At 56.3% G+C, this 13,205-nt stretch overlaps 2 protein-coding genes across 12 annotated transcripts in view; one reads left to right on the top strand and one right to left on the bottom strand.

The window, feature by feature from the left end:
* The window catches only part of MACROD1 (mono-ADP ribosylhydrolase 1), a 168,737-nt gene that overhangs the window by 100,616 nt on the left and 54,916 nt on the right, over positions 1–13,205 (bottom strand). The gene's annotated exons all lie outside the window — the stretch shown is intronic.
* FLRT1 (fibronectin leucine rich transmembrane protein 1) overlaps positions 1–13,205 on the top strand; it is a 90,867-nt gene that overhangs the window by 64,173 nt on the left and 13,489 nt on the right. For all 7 annotated transcript variants that reach the window (XR_009213550.1, XR_009213553.1, XR_009213554.1 and 4 more), the window contains exon 2: positions 3,366–4,361. The gene's annotated coding sequence lies outside the window, so the exon portion shown is untranslated. The remainder of the gene's footprint in view (positions 1–3,365; positions 4,362–13,205) is intronic.

Raw genomic sequence — 13,205 nt, forward strand, 5'->3', positions numbered from 1 at the left:
ATGGATGGATGGATGGATGAATGAATAGAGAAATGGTGAGATGGAGGGATAGAGAAATGGAAGGAGAGATGGAAGGATGGAGGGATGGATGGATGGAGGGGTGCACAAGAGAGCCTCGGGAGAAGCCCAGGGCCCCTCAGTGCAGTGTTTGGTGGATGGTCCGTTTCTCTTGCACTGTCTTGGAGTAGTGCAGCAAGAAGGAAATTGGCCTGGAGTTTGAGGCCCTGACACTGCTGCAGGTTGTATAACCCTGGACAAGTCCTGCTCCCTCTTCTCAGTCCACACAATGGAAGTAGTCCTCCCTGACCTGCTAGCCATGCTGTCTTCCCAAGCTCAGGGAAGATGGCAAGGCAGAAATTACTGGGAAAGGACAAGGTGCATTGTCCCCTGGCATATGTGTATGGGCAGATTCGGCCAAAATGCAGAGGGTGGTGCAGAGATGTGAGACTGGGCACTTGGCTTTCTTTCCCTCCTTTCAAATTTCTTTTAATACAGTTGTGATGTGATTGACGACAACAAAAGTAGAATTGTGTAAGCGTCTCAAAGTACTTTTACTCAAAATGGCAGCTTTTATGATGTTGACTCAAAAAATGGTTTATTGGTTTTGAGCACAGAGACCAGACCTGGAGCCTGTGGGAACAGGGGAGGCCAAGGCGAGGAGTGTAACCACTAACTTCACATGGCATGGTCTCCACTCACTCGAGCCAGGAGGGCGGCCACTGGGGGCGCTATGGCTCTGGCGGGAGGTGTCTGCCAGGCACACGCATTTACATATTTATTCTTGGGCCTCCTTTGGTTCAGTGAATGCAGGTGGCTACTAATGATCATCATTATGCACCCACACAAGGGAAGAGCCACAGTGCTGCTGGAGAGCTCACACCTCCCAACCACTGCCAGCCAGACTCACTTGGAAAACCAATACACACCCCAGAAACCTGAGAGGCCCCACTTATCCAGGGCACAGACGCTGAGGAGCCCAGTATCCCAGCACTGGGGTTCCAGGAGGCTCTGCAGGCCCCAGGGAAGGTGGGGGTGGGGGCTGCAGCAGGGAAGGTGGACTGAGGACATACAAAGCTGGATGGGCACCAAGAGCCTTGCTTAGTGCCTTGGTTTTCTAAATGAGGGAGCAGATGGAGAGTTTGATGGGTGCATTTATTGAGCACCAACTGCATGCAAGGCACTGAGCCAGGCCCTGGGGGATCCAGCCTCAGGTCCTCCCTTGAAGCCAGGGAGACAATTCTTTTCATGCTATGTCGTTGCTGTCATGGTTCACAGGACCACACAAGCCAAGGGGAGGGTGGCCCATTGCAGGGAGGGAGGGATGACGTCTGCACAGATTCTTACAGAAGGGGAAAAGTACAGTGAAGGGCCAGGCTGGAGTCAGCTCGGGGCATTAGTGGGCAGTAGTGGGAGACACGGCTGGTGGGCTGGGCAGGGCCCTTGGAAACTACCGTAGGAGCACTGCCTCTATCCTGAGAGCTATGGGACGGTCTCAGGATAAAGCCGAGAAGCTATGGGAAGGGTCTGAGGCGAACACACCAGTGGGATGAACCTGCCTCCTTTTTGAATTCTTACTTTCAAAAGCAGAGCTCAGTGGTTTCTCTCTTTATGGGGAGGCAGCGGCCACAGCTGACTGGAGCCTCTGGGCTCCCAGGACACGGCCGTCATCCTCTCAAAATGCCAAGGCCCGCTGCCCCTGCCCCACCCCCATCAGTATAAAACAATTTCTGTGCCCTGGCCAGAGAGGCAGATGACCTCACTGGACTTTTTCCATCTCTCGCTTTCATGGAGAAATTACAATTTATAATTGGATGAAATCACGCGGGTGGTAATAGCAATAAGGGCTTGTGCTGGAGCCGGCCGCCCTCCCCCCCGCATACAGGGACCCTGTCCTCATCTTCCCTCCTGCGTAAGCCCCACTGTACCCCTTCCAGGGCCTCTGCCCCACGTGTAGTATTCACCAGGCACTGGCCATTCAGAATCGATGTCCCATGGGGCTTGCTGGCTCTGAAACCTTCTTCCTAGGGCAGCTTGTCCCAAGAAAATTCCCCCCGCCACCCTGTCCACCCCATCAGACTCAGCCTGCATACCACCTGGCTGGCACACACCCTTCCCAAATGCCTTCTCTGCCAGGCTGTGAGCCCCGTGGGCAGCCACCCCCCATCTGAGTGCTAGGCTTATTAAAACATGAACCCTAATATCCCTGTTTTTATTTGTAACGGCCTCCGACAACAAGCATTTCTCAAATCAGCCACCTTAGGCCCTACAAAGAAAAGTGCCTAGATGCAGCTGAGCCCATCTGGATCTGATTTCAAACCAGAGCAAGCACTCTCAGATGTGTAATAAAAGCCCTTTTCCAAAGAGGGGCTCCTGCAGGGGGAATACAGACACCAGGGCACCGTGGCCCTTCCACATGCCGCGCTAATGAGAGGTGCTGGGGAGGGCTCGGGGTTTTGTTTTGGATTCCAGAACAGCCTGCCCTGCCCTCCGTCTGTGCGGAAGAGGAGGGCGGCTGCCGGTGTTGAGGACTGACCCCCCACCTAGAAAGTGGGGTGGGCACCAGACAGAGGCCAGGAACACAGAGACCCAACTTCCCCAGTTCCCTGATGGTCCTGCTTCCCGTGGTGGGGAAAGGCAGTGCTTGTTCTGGAAGCCCAGGCCATGGCAGCCCAGTTGGAGCCTTTGAATGACATTTAGCAAGAAGAGCAGGTGCTGGGGGAATTGGAGCCAGCTCTGGGCTGGGCGGGTGGCCCTGCACGGCCAGGAGCTCGAAAAACTTCATTTTTTTTCTCTTCCCAGTCCTTCCACCCCCAGGGAGGGAAAACCAGGTAGCTGCCAGGCTGGGCATTATGCATGGCTAACTGTTGTCAGGATTTGGAAAGAGGCAGGAGATAGGGAGAATAACCCCAGCCCCTTCCCCGGCTCATGGGCAAGTGGCATTAAGAAAAAAAACAGGATCCAGGCTGGGTACGGTGGCTGATGCCTGTAATCCCATCACTTTGGGAGGCCGAGGCGGGCGAGGTCAGGAGATCGAGACCATCCTGGCCAACATGGTGAAACCCCATCTCTACTAAAATTTAAAAAAAAAATTAGCCGGGTGTGGTGGCTCACGCCTGTAGTCCTAGCTCCTTGGGAGGCTGAGGCAGGGGAATCGGTTGAACCTGGGAGGCAGAGGTTGCAGTGAGCCGAGATCGCGCCACTGCACTCCAGCCTGGCGACAGAGTGAGACTCCATCTCCAAAAAAAAAAAAAAAAAAAACACAGGATCCAAAGCAAAGGGGGCTGTGGCCCAGTGGCCCTGGTGGATGTTGTCCCAGTGCGGTCCCTCATGTCTCTGGGCTTAATCATTGGTATTGTTTTTGGCAGGTGAGGAAGCAGGCAGTGGGCAAGAAGATGGATTCCTTTTTGGACAGACAAGACCAGGGAGTGAAGCGGGAATAACCCATCCTCCCTACCTCCCCAGCAAGGAAACCTCTACAAACAGGAGCAGCCAAGCAGGACTGAGGCCCTCGCCCCCCAAGCATCTTCCCAAAGAAGGGCATGTGGGGGCCTGACAGCTCAGCTGCATGTGTCAGCAGCTCCAGCCTCACCATGAACATCTGAACTCCTCAGCGGGGTAATGGACCCCCTCCTTCCCCCCAGAGACGCAGCCTGAGTGGCAGGAATACAGAGCCTTTGGAGAGTGGCTCCCTCTCAGCTCTGTCACGCAAGAACGCTCTCTGCACCCAGCCCATTCTGCCAAGTGACTTAAAGGGATTAAAAAAAAAAAAAAAAAAAAGACTTGGTAAACAAAAAGGGGGTAAAAGCCACGCAGAGGCCTTTCAGAAGAGGTGGCAGCCTGCAGACAAAAGGGCAAGAGTTGAAAAGGGCCGTGGCAGTAGCAAGCAGCAGAGGCCACCCTGCTCAGGGCTGGGTGCCAGGCCACAGGGCATGCCCGACGAACAGGGAGTCAGAACCCCCTCAGGCCACCCTCGGGAGTCCTGGGGTCCAGAGGGGTGTCCCTGTACCCCTTGCACACAGGACCCTCACTCTGCAGGGATAAGCCAGCTGCGCCTGCAGCCTAGGCTGCCAAGGATGCTGCTGACTGTGGCCTGCAGCCTCATCTGAACGCCAGGAGACCAGAAGACCGAGGCACCGGATCCCCTCTCTGTGCCCTGGGGAGCCCCAGTGCTGCCCAGTCACCCCAGGGCTGAGGTCTGCGTCCCTAGTGGTGCAAGGCCTGGTAGGACCACGGGGCCGGGAATGTGAGCGCCATCCGAGCTCACGGTGTCCCGAGTCGCAGCTTCGTGACTTTGGCAGGGGCCTCCGGACCTGTGACCCCAGTCGGAACCAGAGGGCTCCTGGGCTGCAGCGACGAAGGAGGTAAGGCCCAAGGAGGAGGGAAGAGGGATGCGAATTCGGAAGGGCTCCAGGGTGGCCCAGGGTTCCTCGCACCCAGACAGCTGGGTCGCGCCCTCCAAAGGCCCCTTTTCCCAGCCAGAGCTCCACAGGTCTCCACGGGTCTGCAGCTCCATCCCACCCACCCACTCACGCAGTTCATGCAGCTGGCGGCTTCTGCTTGCAGGCGTATGCTTGCCGGCATAAGCATCATTTGGTCCAGCTCTGCCCAGCAGCTGGACCCAGGATGTAACGGAGTGGCCTCTCCTGGAGTAAATGGCCCTGCAGCAGGGTGGAGGAATCTCATTTTGAGCCCCCTCCCGAAAGGTGGTAGCAGTGAGGCCTTGGCGGGGCGGTGGGCAGGAGCTCTGGTAACCTAGGCTACTTGCCCTGGCGCCTGCTGCCTTTGAACAGGAGGGAGTCCACAAGTCTATATCAGGGCCCGCCCCTGCTCTGGCCAGGGGACCTAGGGTGGGTTGATCCAAAGCTACTGCCCAAGGTCCTGCTCCTGTTGGCCCTTGGGCACCATCTGCGCTGGCTTCCAGTTCAGCCTCTTCGTTGGTTACTGGAGCGAGCTGAGGCCCAGAGAAGGGCAGAGAGTGCCCCAAGGGTCACACAGCAGGCAGTGAGTGCTCCCTCCCGCTGAGGCGGGGCTGACTCCTCCAGGGATCCCAGGAGGCCAGAGGGAGAGGCTGCACCTCCAAAAACACAAATCCCAGCAACCTCAAGCCGCGGTGCCCTGGGCAGGACAGGGAAGCCCCAATTCATTACCAAGATGGAAAATGACACTTCCCACGCTCTTCCTCAGGAGAGGGGTCGATTTATGATTGCACCAGGGCCTGGGACATGCGTCAGCGCAGCGCAGCATGCACGCCGTCTGCGGGGGCATTAATAGCCATGTTATTAGCCACTGGCGTGAAAGATGCCCTGTGGATGGGCTATTTGCTGTTATTTATTATAAAAGTGCGCCAGCCCGACAGCGGGGCTGCGAGCATGCCTGAGCCGGAGCTGGGCTGGCTGCTTCCCTCCCAGTGCCCAGCCCTGGTCCCTACTGCCCCTCCAGTCCCTAGGAGGGCTTGGGGGTCATTCCTAGGCTGAAGCCAAGCTAGAGGGGAGCAGCTGCTGTCCCCCAGGACTGCTGCCATGGAAGGTCTGCTCAGTGGCTCTGTGCAAAGGGAGGCAAGAAACAAACGCTCTGGGCAGACAGACCTGGGTTGGGGCCTGGCCCTCTGGTTGTGAACGTGTGACCTTGGACAGGTCTGCCCCTCCCTGTGTGCCTCCCCTTTCTGCACTGGGGATTCAGCCTCTCCCCACCACACAGGCTGTGGCCAGCTGGAGAGAGCATTCTATGACGTGCCCAACACTCAGGCACCCAGCCCTGCCAGCTACTGCTAATGCTAACAGGCGTGACCCCACAGGCATGAGTGACCCTACAGGTGTGAGTGACCCGACAGGCTTGAGGGGCTGCGGACCTGCTGGTGGAGAAAAGCGGCCCCCATGAGGCCCTGCTGGAGTTGGGACACTGTTCCCCAGCACCCTCCCTGTGCCAAACCCCTGGGAAAGGGTTACAGTTGGGCGCCAAGGCCCCAGGAGGTGGGCGGGGAGGCTGCCCACAGCTGCTGGAGGGCTCTGTCTACACCCTGAGCTTGTCTCATCCATGCAGGGCCTCAGATTTTCCTCATCTGCAAAAAGCAGACAATCGCTGAGGTCCTTTCTCTCATAATTCCAGGGTCCTGAGTGGTGGGTTCCACCCGTGAGTGTATCTGTGAGGTGGGCGGGAGGGGAAAAGGCCCTCTGTAGGAAAGTGAGGATCACCTCTGATAGTTGGAGACAGACAGGCAGTTGGGCAGTGCCAGGCCAGCATCCATATCAGTGGGGGTGAGTACGGACGGCCAAGAGTCTCCCTTTGGGGCCAGAGAGGTCCCGCCGGGCAGCTGAGACAGGCGGTAGGAGACCTGGGAAGGGGAGAGCCCCGGACATTGAATCTGAGGCCTGGGTTTGTGGCCACCCCTCTGCCATCTGCTGCACAATCCAGACCTTTCCCTTTGCCTCTTTGGGCTGCTGTGGTGAGGGCACCCTGGGTCACCATGACGTCCTGGGGTGGGCGGTAGGAAGGCCAGCCTCCCTCTTCTCTACCACCACCCGGCCCCGGGTCTAGGTTCAGGGGCCTCCCTTTTGGTGGCCCTGTTCATTCATTCATCAGATGTTTACTGAGCACTTTCTGTGCCAGGCTCCATGCCAGGCACAAGGCGGACCATGTCCTAACTGTAGCAGTTTACATTCTAGGGTAGGAGACAATCCATAAACTCATGATAAATAAATAGGGAGGGTCCCACTGGGAGCAGGGCCTGCCTCCCGCCTTGTCAGGGTTGTTCTCAGCCCCTGAGAGGCCCTGCCCTCGGAGCCCAGCGCCAAGCCTCTGATCTACGATCAGTGAGTGTTGCCCATCACCAGCCTTTACTGGTCACACCGCTCCTCTCCAGGCTCTCTGCTGTGGCCCAGGATCCTAAAGGAGGCTGAGGAGGGAAGCAGCGCAGAGCCCGCAGCCTCAGTCCTGTTCTGGGGGACTGTCTTCAGCCCTGCTGGTGCTGCCTCTCTTCCTTTTCCTCATCCCCCAAAATAAAGACCTTTAGCCCCTCTCCTTCCCTCTGAAATTCCACTGGGCTTTCTTTTATTTATTTATTTTTTTTTGAGATAGGGTCTTACTCTGTTACTCAGGCTAGAGTGCAGTGGCACGATCTCCGCTCACTGCAACCTCTGCCTCCCAGGTTCAAGTGAATCTCCTGCCTCAGCCTCCCAAGTAGCTGGGATTACAGGCACGCACCACCACGCCCAGCTAATTTTTGTATTTTTAGTAGAGACAGGGTTTCGCCATGTTGACCAGGCTGGTTTTGAACTCCTGACCTCAGGTGATCCACCCGCCTCAGCCTCCCAAAGTGCTGGGATTACAATGAGCCACCTCACCCAGCCCACTGGGCTTTCCTTTTCCCTTCCCTAAAGGAATTAAGTCTCAGTTTAGGCAGCTTTACTAAAAATGGACACAGACAGACAGAAATATCAGGTGTAGGAGCATCTTATTAAATAATGCCGAGAGAGAATGGAACAAAATTACACGTGTCTCCTTTCATCCCCCCACCCCCTCCTGACCTTGAATGGTTTAATATCGAACACTGTTATCAATATAATTAACCTCCTAAGACACAATTCTAAAGTCCTGTTTTTTTAAAAGCGATTTACATTCTCTGAAGTTCAGGACATCCCGCCGCCTGGCACCAGCGCCGCCCAGCCGGCCTATGTGGTTAGGTGCATTTATAGTGGATTTGCATACCTGTCTGCAATTACCGCCAGTGATAACAGCTGATGCATAATGCATGCAGCATGAAATTAGAAAAATAATTAACTTTAGGTTTTAAAAGAATCCCCGCCCCAGCCCCCATGCATCACAAGCTCTAAATGATACCAGTGGATGGGATCCAGGAGCAAAGCTGTTTAGGGTGATGGGTGTGGCTGGCTGGCACCCTGCCCTGGCAGGAGCTGGGGTTAGAAGGTCCTTGAGGGTCATGGCATCTAGCCCCTGCCCTAAGGAGATGCCTCCGGTGGGCCTGCAGTCCCTGGGGCATCTGCCTGAACTAGGGCTTGGAAAAGCCCCACTCACACGACTCAAGGCTCCCCTCCCTTCCTGCAGTTCATATCTGGGGCTCGGGGAAGCATGGCTCATTGCTAGTAATGGTAATAGTTCCCTCATTCTGAATATGACTCTGCTAAACATTGAAAGTAACCTTATTTTATCTTCACAAGAGCCCAGGGAAGTAGATCATTTATGGTCACATTTTGCAGATAAAGACTTGAGACCTCTGTAATCCCAGCACTTTGGGAGGCCGAGGCGGGCAGATCACCTGAGGTCGGGAGTTAGTGACCAGCCTGACCAACATGGAGAAAACGCGTCTCTACTAAAAATACAAAATTAGCCGGGCGTGGTGGTGCATGCCTGTAATCCCAGCCATGCCTGTAATCCCAGCTACGCGGGAGGCTGAGGCAGGAGAATCGCCTGAACCCAGGAGGCGGAGGTTGTGGTGAGCTGAGATCGTACCATTGCACTCCAGCCTGGGCAGTAAGAGTGAAACTCTGTCTCAAAAAAAGAAAAAAAAAAAAAAAAAAAAGACTTAAGACCCAAGGCCACCCCACAGTAGGCTGAGCAGCTTGGTTGAGCCAGGCAGACCACTGGGCTACTTGCCTTCACAGGAAAGGGGCTTCCTGGCGAGAAGGAGGGGAGCTCTCCCTGGGTCTCCCTGAGCACCAGGAGGCAGCGGCCTGCCCTGTCTACCTCCTGGCCCTCTTCCCTCTCTGTCTTGTTTGCAGTTGAGCCCCCAGGAAGTTGGGGTCTCTCATTAATTTAAACAAAGGTTTGCTGAAGCCCCATCACAGAGCTGGAGATGATTGTGCCTTGGTAGGGCTTCCTGTCTAGTGGGAGGTGGGACTGGGGTCCCACTGGCCTTTCCCGCTCTGGGGCTGAGAAACTGCTTCTGCCCACAGTCTGCCTGCACAGCATTCTCAGTGAGGACTTGAAGGCCCGGCAAGGTTTAAGGGAGATACATGAATTATTGCTGAAGGGAGGCCCTGGCAGGGGAAAGACACCTGCAAGGGACCCCACCTGGGGGCTGCGAGGTGGGGGAAAAACCAAAGGACCCCAGGGTCTGCAGCAGCCACACGCCAGTGCCAGGCCACATACCAGTGCCAGGCCACATGGGCAGCCAGATTCCTGAGGACAGCGGCAGGCAGGTGGGCAGGAAGGAAGCTGAGGGGCAAGTGGGGGTGGGGGAGACGTGACCAGCATCCATGCACGTGAGCATGTGCTTGTCTTTCCTACACACAGAGTTTACATGCAAGACACTTCCTCTCCCCACCTGGCCCTGCCTGAGATGCCCCCATCCCAGGGATGGGGCAGGAGAAAGATGAGACCTGGGAGCGAGGCCAAACAGGGATGGGGGGCTGTTTCCTTGCTGGCTTCCAGAAGCTCCTGGGACATGTCTGTTAATAGAAAATAGCATCCCCAGGTTCCATGAGGGCCAGGAGCCAGCAGCAGGGTCCCCAGCAAAGGCTGCGCAGCAGACAGTGGGCCACAAGCCACCACGGGGGGTGGGGAAGAAGCTTGGTGTCACTGACTTATAAAGGCTTTGCAGTTGGGTGCAGACACCCACACTCAGCTTCCCTACTGCTCCCCCAGACCTGGGAAACCCGGGAGGCTGCCGGCCTCTCCCCACTCGTGACACTGGGCAGCAGCTCCACAAAGGGTCTAAAGCACCTTGAGCACAGCTTCTGGGGAGGGCTGCAGAGGGGGTGGAAAGGGGAGGGACAGAAGCCTCAGGACTTCTCAGCGGTGGGAGTGAGTGTGGCGTGGAGGAGGTAGGGAACTATTTCTGGCCACTGGATGACCTGGTGACGAAGGCCCATTTAAAACCCTCTTACCTCCCCGGACTCCTCCACCCTGCCCCCAGCCTGGAGGGCCTCCCATGGGAGGCTGGTGCGGCCCCACAGGAGGGGATGGTTGATGGCCCCATCCACCAGCTCTGTGCGGCCCAGACATAGGGTCAAGGCTGCCAGCATGGCTTGGGGGAGGGGCAGGGTTGCACCCACACAGTTTGAGGTGGGCAGGGGGCAACATCTCAGCTTCACAGATAAGGGGTCAGCCTGTCCTGAAGGCACAGCAGGAGCAGGGGAGTAGAGAACGGGCCACTGGAGCGCAGAGGACAGAGACGGGCGACTGCTGCAGAAGCTAGGCTGTGTGTCTGGGGAGGCAGAGATTTGGGGCAGCTTTTAAACTGGATGTGTTGGGGGCATCCAGATCGCACTCAGGAGGGGGTACTCTGCACATACAATGTCTGAATCCTGAATTATAAGTTCCCATGTAAGGGCCCCTATTATGACCACATTTATAGATGAGGAAATCAAAGCTCAGAGAGGGCAAGCAGCTTACTCAAAATAACATAGCCTGAGGCCCAGCGTGGTGGCTCACGCCTATAATCTCAGCACTTTGGGATGCTGAAGTGGGTGGATTGCTTGAGCCTAGGAGTTCAAGACCAGCCTGGGCAACATAGCAAAACCCCATCTCTGCAAAAAATACAAAAGTTAGCCGGGTGTGGTGGTGCAGGCCGTGGTCCCAGCTCCGCAGGAGGCTGAGGTGGGAGGATCACCTGAGCCTGGGGAGGTCGAGGCTGCAGTGAGCCATGATCGAGCCACTGCATTCCAGACTGGGTGGCAGAGTGAGACCCTGTCTCAAAAAAAAAAAAAAAAGAAATCATACGACCTGAAAGTGGCAGAGGCAGGACTTGAACTCAGGCCTCTCTGTCCTGGAGGTTGGCAGGGGCCAATGACTGATAGAGCCAAGAATAATGCCAAGAATAATGCCCCAGGGCCCCCAGCTAAGCGGAGGAGTCCTGGACACCTACAGCCTGAGCCATCCCACCACTCCCTTCTCCCACCCCTGTAGCCTGCCAAGGATCTGGCTGTCAGTCATGGAGCTGGCAGGTCGTAACTCACACCACGCTGAAGTCTGAGGGATCCACGCAAGGGCGACAAGCGATCCCATAAAAGATGGGTGATTTACCAGGTTTAATTTGATGGCCGCATAAACTATGAAACACACAACAAGGGAATAAAAAGGCAACCAGGCACCCAGGCAATTAAAGACTCCTCTGGTGAGGCGTGCTATCTTCCTCCTCCCGCCAAGTCCCGCCCTACTTTCCTGGAGCCAGAGGGCTCAGCCTCAGGCTGGCCTTGGGGATGGGGGCGGCAGGGGAGCCTCTGGCCAAGATGGATGAGGCCTACGGACAGTGGAGCGGAAAGGCCTTGGGTCCCTGCCTCCCAAATGCTTCTTGGTTATCCATCAAGCATCTCTGAAAGGTGCAATTTAGACTCTATTATGATGCTGAAGCCTCTGAAGGCTGAGGACTGTGGCCATGAGCTGAGCGGGTGCTGGGAACAGATGTCCATGCCAGGGAATGCGGTGGCTTGCCTTGGCTTTGGCCTTAACAAGTTTGCCCCCTACTTAGGGCACTGCTCAGAAACAGCTGAGTACAAAGGCCACCTGTATCCCTTATGCCAGGACTCAGCAGCCAACAGACCAGGTGGGGGGTAATCCTCCAGCCAGATGCTGGGGGCCCCCTGGCAGAGGTGCTCCTAGACTCAGACTTGACCCTGGAGACTGAGGCAAGGTGACCCGTGAGCAGGCCTGTGTCTTCCTGTCTCTAGCATTGCCCTGTGCTACCTGCCTGCTCATAAGTGGCTTGAGGCAGGACCTCCGGCTCCATAACCTTCATGGGCCTGGCTTGGTGCAGAAGGGACAGATGTGCAGTGGGAAGTCTGGGCTGGCTGTGACCTTGGCTGGGCCCCTCATGTCTCTGAGTCTCAGGCTGCTGGGCTGTGAAATGAGGGCTGTGGACCTGTGTGTAGGCGGCAACCTCTGCACCCTTGCCTGTGAAGGGGAGTGGGTGAGGTCTGGCCAGAGAGGTCAACCCACTGCCTAGGCTTTTCCTGATCCTCCGGAGGCTGATGTGTCTAGCTCTGCATGCTGACCTGGCCTTCAAGCCCATCCTCTCCCACGATCTGGGCCAGTGTCCTTCCCAGTCCCCGATGTAATGAAAGGTGAGGTGGTCAGATAAGGGCCAGGGCAGCCTGGGATGCCCCGGGCAAAGGAAGCAGGAGGCTCACGGGAGAGTGGGCACCTCCATGAAGGTCTGAGAATGCTCAGCCTGGGCCGCAGGACTGTGTCTGGGCTGGCTAGGGACTCACAGCCCTCAGCGGTGTGGAGTCAAGCACTGGGGTCCTGCAGCCACACAGCCCTGGGGTGGAATCCAGACCCCACCTCCTCCTGCCAGGGGACCATGGACAGGTCTCTGTGCCTCTGTTCCCTCATCTACAGAACGAGTCCATCACAGTTTCTCCTTTGAAATCTTCAGTGAGCATCTGCCACGTGGGAAACACCATGAATAAGATGCACAAATCCCTGCCCTTGTAGAGCATACCTTCTAGTGGGGAGACAGACAATAAAAACAAAAAAGGGCCAGGCGCGGTGGCTCACACCTGTAATCCCAGCACTTTGAGAGGCCCAGGGAGGTGGATCATGAGGTCTAGAGATCAAGACCTTCCTGGCCAACATGGTGAGACCCCCGTCTCTACTAAAAATACAAAAAATTAGCTGGGCACGGTGGTGCGCACCTGTAGTCCCAGCTACTCAGGAGGCTGAAGCAGGAGGATTGCTTGAACCTGGGAGGCAGAGGTTGTAGTGACCCAAGATCACTCCACTGCACTCCCACCTAGTGACAGAGCAAGACTCCATCTCAAAAAACAAAACAAGACAAAACAAAACAAAAAAGACAAAACACGTAGTGTGTTAGTTGGTGGTAAATACTATAGGCAAGCAAGGAACTGAGAGGAGTATCTGGGAGTTATAATTCTCGATAGGGTGCCCAGGAAAGGCCTCACTGGAAGGAGATGCAGGCATGGATCTGGGGATGAGCTGTCCGGGCAGAGAGCATAACACGTGCAAGGGCCCTGGGGATACCAGGGGGTGCCTGGCTGCTGCAGTCAGTGAGAGGGGAATGGAGTGGACAAGGCCAACAGGGGTGCCACATAGGATTGCATAGCGCCTTGGCAGCCACCTTGATGACTGTGGTGGCTGCCTGGGCAGAGACCCTGTAAGTGTGAAGGGAGCGTTTGAGTGTGCAGGGGTGAGTGGCAGAGACATTCACCATGGCAGGGCCCATTCTGTCGTTGGGTGGTCACTGATGCAAAGCCAAGCTTGGCCACAGTCCCTGCCCTTGCAGGGTGAAA

Source organism: Hylobates moloch, unplaced genomic scaffold, assembly GCF_009828535.3.
Source record: "Hylobates moloch isolate HMO894 unplaced genomic scaffold, HMol_V3 SCAFFOLD_5, whole genome shotgun sequence".
Lineage (NCBI taxonomy): Eukaryota > Metazoa > Chordata > Mammalia > Primates > Hylobatidae > Hylobates > Hylobates moloch.